Here is a 7,398-nt window from a genome sequence, read left to right as displayed (position 1 = left end):
ATCTCCATGTCACTCTGTGGTTTGATAATCACAGGATGATTATAGTGCCCCAAGAACAGCTGAAAAGATCTGAATTAATTTTTCAAGCATCTATTGAGTGCTTACTATTTTCTGGGCACAAGATGAGGCACTGGAAGTTACTCTGCTAGTTCTGAGTAAGGTAAATGGTGCTGTAGAGAGTTTCCTTCCCAAGTGGTAGGAGGATGTTTGCTGGAGGTTGAGAGAAGTTTCTCCTCTGCTTATACTACCTGGAGTGGACATGGAACTGAGGCTCTGGGAACATATGCTGTGCTGTCTTCTGACAAGAGCTGTTTCTAAATAGCTGTGGCATTTGCTTCACAATCCACATAGTAATGTGTCTCCAAGGAGCTCTGGGTCATGTGGCCAATGTAAGAGATCTTCAGCAAAGCTCACATGAAGTTCACTATGTTGTGCACCAGGACTTCAGCTACCATGCAGAAGTATACACAGGAATATGGTTCTCCCATCTCAGCATTCACAGTGAAATTCCACTTGCTCACTCCAAGGTGGAATGAGAAAGATGTTCATTGTCCCATATGTGCCAACCACTGTGCTCATATACTGAACCTGGCTGGATAGGCTGGTCACTGCTATGGAGTAAAAGTTGGAGTTCCTGATTTTCAGGGTGGCTGTGATGGTAAAGATTACAAGGGAGTGCTCTTTATTAAACAAAATTCACTACTTTGATGCCATCATCACCCATAAGGACTGATTGTGGAAACAGGAAGAAAACCACCAAACCAGATGCCAGGAAACAGAGCAAGATGGACAGGAGGACATACTGCTTAGTTCTCCAAGGTTGTAATTTCTGACTACTATGTGGGATTAAAGCCACCAACTCATTTACTTGCTGTGTTGGAATATAGCCAGTGCCTTGGCAAGTGAAATAGGTGATGCTATCCTGCTCCGTGAACTCCACCTATGGGAACTCAGCAATAGTTTTTTACCCCACTCTCATTTGGCCCATATATTGTCTCTGTCATCTTTCTTTCTCTTGCAGGAAGAGGGGTGAGCAGATGTAGGATGCTAGGACTCTGTTAGACTGGATTCCCTAGAGAAACAAAACAAGTAAAACTTATATAGAGGGAGAGAAAGATAAATTTATCTTAGGAAAATGGCTCACACACTTATAGAAGCTGGCAAATACAAAGTTCTTGGATCAAACTTCAAGCTGGAGGCTTTTCCCAACTCACGCAGCTGCAGGGGCTGAGGAGCTCAAGGTTGGCAGGCAGTATCCCGGCTGTTGACTCCAACGAATGACGAATCCAAGATCTCCAGCCCAAATGGTGGGTTGTTCGCTCAAGGACAGTTGTAGGCAGCACAACAGAATCTTGATCCACAGAAAAATGTCTCATTTCCCAATGTCCATAAATATACTGGAAGCAGGCCACACCCCTAGGAAACTCCCGTTCAATGGATTAGCTGCTCAAAACATATACATCTGATCCCATCATGGGAATAACCACATCACAACTGCTTAAACCACACAGAATTTTGGTCCAGCCAAGCTGACACACAGCTTCAACTATCACAGACTCCATGGCAGTGATATAGCACTTGTGTTATATCCTTCTGAGTCCTTGGAGCTGTTTGTCCATAGTGCAAATGCACCAAATGCCAGCTGGCTCAAGGCCATCATTTGATTTCTTGACTGCTGCTTCCATGGGCATTGATTGTGGATTCAAGTAAAATGAAATCCTTGACAACTTCAATCCTTTCTGTTTATCATGAGGTTGCTTATTGGTCCAGTTGTGAGGATTTTTGTTTTCTTTATGTTGAACTGTAATCCGTACTAAAGGCTGTAGTCATTGATCTTCATCTGTAAATACTTCAAGTCATCTTCACTTTCAATAAGCAAGAATGTGTCATCTGCATATAGCTGATTGTTAATGAATCTTCCTTCAATTCTGTTGCCATGTTCTTTTTCATATAGTCCATGTTGTTGTTGTTGTTGTTTGCCGTCGAGTCGGCCCCGACTCATAGCAACCCCTCCTTGGGTTTCTGAGGCAGTATCACTACGGAAGTAGATTGCCCCATCTTCCTTCCGAATATAGTCCATATGTGTAGTAAAATATATAACACTGGAACACATCTTTACTGATTTTAAACTATACAGTATTCCCTTGTTCTGTTTGAGTGGCTTTCTCTTGGTCTATGTACATGTTCCTCATGAGCACAATTAAGTGTTCTGGAATTCCCATTCTTCACGGTGTTATCTATAATTTGTTATGATCTACATATTTGAATACTTTTGCATAGTCAATAAATCACAGGTAAACATCTTTCTTGTATTTTCTGCTTTCATCCAGGATTATTAATATGACATCAGCAATGCTATCCCTCATTCCACGTACTCTTCTGAATCCAGCTTGAATTTCTGGTAGTTCTCTATTGATATAATGGTACAACTGCTTTTGAATTAGTTTCAGCAAAATTTCACTTGTGTGTGTGCTATAAATGATATTGTTCAATAATTTCTCCACTCCATTGGATCTTTTTCTTTGGAATGGGTAAAAATATGGCTCTCTTCCAGTTGGATGGCCTAATTTGGTCTTCCAAATTTCTTGGCATAGACAAGTGAGTACCTCTAGTGCTGCATCCATTTCTTGAAATATTTCAGTTGGTATTCCATCAATTCCTGGATCCTAATTTTTCACCAATGCCTTCAGTGGAGCTTGGACTTCTTCCTTCAATACCATTGATTCTTGATCATATGCTACCTCCTGAAATGGTTGAACATCAACCAGTTCTTTTGGGTGCAGTGACTCCTTGCATCTTTTGATACTTCCTGAATCATTCAATATTTTGCCCATAGAATCCTTCAATATCGCAACTCAAGGCTTGAATTTTTTCTTCAGTTCTTTCAGCTTGTGATAAGCTGAGTGTGTTCTTCCTGTTTGGTTTTCTAACTCCAGGTCTGCACATTTCTATAATTGTCCTTACTTCATTTTTCCATTCATTTCAGTTACTCTACATTTAAGAGCAAATTTCAGAGTCTCTTCTGCCATCCATTTTGGTCTTCTCTTCCATTCCTGTCTTATTAGTGACCTTTTGCTTTCTTCATGTATGAAGTTCTTAATGTCATCTCGCAACTTGTCTGGTCTTTGGTGTTCAATGTATTAAATCCATTCTTCTCTAAATTCTCTAAATTCAGGTGGGACATAATCAAGGTCATATTTGGCTCTTGTGGACTTGTTTTAATTTTTTTCAGCTTCAACTTGAGCTTGCATATGAGCAATTGATAGTCTGTTCCACAATTGGCCTCTGGCTTGTTCTGACTAATGATATTGGGCTGCTCCATTATCTCTTTCCACAGATGTAGTCAATTTGATTCCTGTGTATTCCATTTGGTGAGGTTCATATGTAAAGTTGCCATTTATGTTGTTGAAAAATAGGTATTTGCAATGAATGAGTCTTTAGTTTTGCAAAATTCTTTCTTTTATTTTTGCAAAATTCTATCATGCGATCTCCAACATCATTTCTATCACCAAAGCCATGTTTTCCAACTACCAATTCTTCTTTGTTTCCAACTTCTGGATTCCAATCACCCATAATTACCAATGCATCTTGCTGGCATGTTAGATAAATTTCAGACTGCAGATGTTGGCAAAAATCTTCAATTTCTTCATCTTTGGCATTAGTGGGTGGTGGGTAAATTTGAATAATAGTATTAACTGGTCTCCATTCTAGGCATATGGATATTACCCTATCACCGACAGCATTGTACTTCAGGATAGATCTTGAAATGTCTTTTGATAGAAATGTGATGCCATTTCTCTTCAACTTATCATTCAAAGCACACTAAACTATATTATTGTGCAATTGAAAATGGCCAATACCTGTCCATTTCAGCATACTAATGCCTAGGATAGGAGCTCTGGTGGCATAGTGCCTAAGGCACTTAACTGCTAACCAGAAGGCTGGCAGTTCAAATCCACCAGCCACTCCTCAGAAGGAACACAGGATAATCAATCTATTTCCGTAGTGATACCACCTCAGAAATCCAAGAAGGGGTCACTATGAGTCGGATCTGACTTGACGGCAGTAAGTTTTTTGGAATGCCTAAGATATCAATCTTTATGTGTTCCATTTCATTTTTGATCACTTCCAATTTGCATAGATTCATAATTCATAATTTTATGTCCTGATTATTAATCGATGTTTACAGTTGTTTCTTTTCACTTTGAGTCATGCGACATCAGCAAATGAAGGTCATGAAAGCTTTACTCTATCCAGGTTACTATGTTCAACTCTACTTTGAGGAGGCAGCTCTTCCCCAGTGGTATTTTGAGTGCTTTCCAATCTGAGGAATTAATTTTCTGGTAGTAACTCAGACAGTGTTCCACTGCTATTCATTAGGTTGTCACTAGCCAATTTTTCTATAAGTAGACCTCCAGGTCTTTCTTCCTAGTGTGTCTGAGTCTGGAAGTTCTGCTGAAACCTGTCCACCATGGGTGGCCCTGCTGGTATTGGAAATACCAGCGGCATAGCTTCTAGCATCACAGAAACATGCAAGCCACCACAGTATGACAAACTGACAGATGAGTGGTGGGCTTCAATTATTACTTATGTACAAATAACTCTCAAATGTATTTCTTAATCCCACTCTAAATTCTAAACATTTATAACCAATTACCTACTTGGCATCTCTATTTAATTGTTTCAAAGCCAAAGCAAAAAAAAAAAAAGCATTTGCCGTGGAGTCCATTCCAACTCATGGCAACTGCTGGTATGTCAATGTAGAGTTTTCAATGGCTGATTTTTGTTGGAAGTTTCTCAGGCCTTTATTCTTTTCTGCCTCTGGGTGGCCTCAAACTGCCCATCTTTCAGTTAGCAACTGAATCTGCTCCCCTCCAGCGTGGGATCTTGTGACTGCCTGTGTCCTGGCACACAGAGGGAGGATGGGGCAGATATAGGGCCACAGGAAGTCCCCCCCCAAACTATTCCTGCTCCAGAAATCTCTTTGCTGTGGATCTTCTCGGGAACTCTGGTGGTGTAGTGCCTAAGGGATTTGACTGCTGGTTCAAATCCATCAGCCACTCCTTGGAAGGAAAACTGGACAATCTACTTCCATAGAGATACCACCTCAGAAACCCAAGGAAGGGTCTCTGTGAGTCGGAACCAACTGATGGCAGTGAGGATTTTTTTTTCCCTCAAAATAATCAACCTCTGTTAATGCAATCTAAAACTACATTAGCCTTTTTAGCATCCACAGCAAGCTTCCTTCACTTTCCTTTCACCTTTCTTCAAATATTATTGAGAATTTACCAGCTGCCAGGCATTAGGATTAGCACAAGTTGTTCATTATTAATTAAACCCCTTAGAATGGTTTTCCTCATATCCTACTGCTAAACTTTGAACCAATCAACTTGGAGGAGGAGGCTACTACCATGTCCAATGCATGGCATATAGTGTTATGTAAATATATTTAGCACGTACAAATTGAGTCTTGTTAAAATTAGTCCATGGTCACAACCTGTCAAGGTAGTTACTTATCCTAATTCTGGCAGCCACTATATTGTCTCTCACTCTCAACTCTGGTCATCCACAAATTTAAAATGCAAGTGTTTATATTTTTATGTAACTCATGGATTAAAATTGTAAATAGGGCATGCTCAAGGACAGAACTCTCCAGATTAACATAAACCCACTAAATAGTGCTTTTGGTGCATAATAATTTAATTTATTACAAATCAACCTTATTATATCATGGAATACCCATTGCTCTCTCCCCCCCCAACTTGTCCTCAAGGCTATCATGAAGAACCTTGTTAAATCACTTTCTGGGGTCTGGTTACATTGTCTTAACACTTTGGCACAGATAGAGGCTGAGGCACCTTCAATAATCTATCCTATATATGAACCTAACAGTAGAGTCCCAAAATACGTGAAGGGAACAATGACAGAACTGAAGGGAAAAATACATAAGTTAACAAAAATACTTGAGAACTGCAAAACTTCACTTTCAATAAAGGAGAGGAAAAGTAAACTGATGATAAACGAGGAAATAGAAGATTTGAATAACATAAAATTACTAGACCTAAGAAATATGTATAAAATATTCTACTCAGCAACAGCAGAGTACAAGTGCACATGGAACATTCTTTAGGATGGATCACACACTAAGCCATAAAATATCTCAACAAATTCCAACCACAATTGGAAAAAACTATAAATCATTAAGAGAAGGACTTTTGGGAAATACACAAATCTACAGAAATTAAATAACATCATCTAAATATCTAATGGATAAAAGATGGAATCACAAGGAAAATTATACGGTAGTTTAAATTAATTACAATGTAAGTGCAATATGCCAAAACATGGGATGCAATGAAAGCAGTGCTTAGAGACAAATTTATAGCTATAAATGCCTATATTTAAAAAAAGAAAGAAATCAATATCCTAACTTTTTATCTTAAGAAACTTAGGAAGAGCACACTAAACCCAAAACAAGCTGAAAGAGTGAGATAAAGACTAGAGTGGAAATAAAGGAAACAGAATTTAAAAAAAATAGAATCAATGAAACAAAAATTTAGTTCTTTGAAAGAATCAATGAAATTGACAATCCTTTAGCTAGACTGACCAAGAAAGACAAGAGGGAAGACTTAAATTACTAGGATCAAGAATGAAAGTGAGTACATTACTATTGACCTTAGAGAAATAAAAAAGGATTATAAGAAAATGTAGTGAACAATTGTATGTCAACAAACTGGACAACCTAGATGAAATGGACAAATTCTTAGAAACACACAAACTACCAAAATTGACTCAAGAAGGGGAAAAATATTGAATAGACCTATAATTAATTAAAACATTGAATTAGCAATCAAAATCCCTTGGAGCAATCCACCAAGGGGCACCAGAGGGGCAACATTCACAGGGAGGAAATGCAGGACACACAGGACTGCATAACTGTGAGGGGCACAAGGGGAAGGGGAGGTTACCAGGCAGAGAGGGGAGGAGACTGGGTTAGGGTTGGGCATGGTAAATGGGGAATGAAACTAAATGTGCACGTAATGTTGAATGTAAAACAAACTGCTCTGTAAACTTGCACCTAAAGCACAATTAAAACAAACAAACAAACATAAAAACCTCCCAACAAAGAAAAGCCCAGACCAGATGGCTTCACTGCTGAATTCTACCAAACGTTTAAAGAAGAATTAGTAGCAATCCTCAAAATCTTCCAAAAAATAGAAGCAGAGGAAACACTTCCCAATTTATTCTATAAGGCCAGCACTACCCTGATACAAATGTTGTTGTTATGTGCCGTTGAGTTGGACCCGACTCATAGCGACCCTTCCTTGGGTTTCCGAGGCAGTATCACTACAGAAGTAGATTGCCCCATCTTCCTTCCAAGGAGTGGCTGATGGGTTT

General features: G+C 39.0%; 1 pseudogene; it reads right to left on the bottom strand.

Moving 5' to 3' along the window:
• Nucleotides 1-314: 314 nt before the first annotated feature.
• The window catches only part of LOC103210954, a 40,256-nt pseudogene continuing 33,172 nt past the window's right edge, over nt 315-7,398 (bottom strand).

Source organism: Orycteropus afer, unplaced genomic scaffold, assembly GCF_000298275.1.
Source record: "Orycteropus afer afer isolate SDZICR_OR568_19922 unplaced genomic scaffold, OryAfe1.0 scaffold00674, whole genome shotgun sequence".
In the NCBI taxonomy this organism is placed as follows: Eukaryota; Metazoa; Chordata; class Mammalia; order Tubulidentata; family Orycteropodidae; genus Orycteropus; species Orycteropus afer.
The sequence above is the reverse complement of the archived record's forward strand: the minus strand, read 5'-3'. Positions and strand labels throughout refer to the sequence as shown.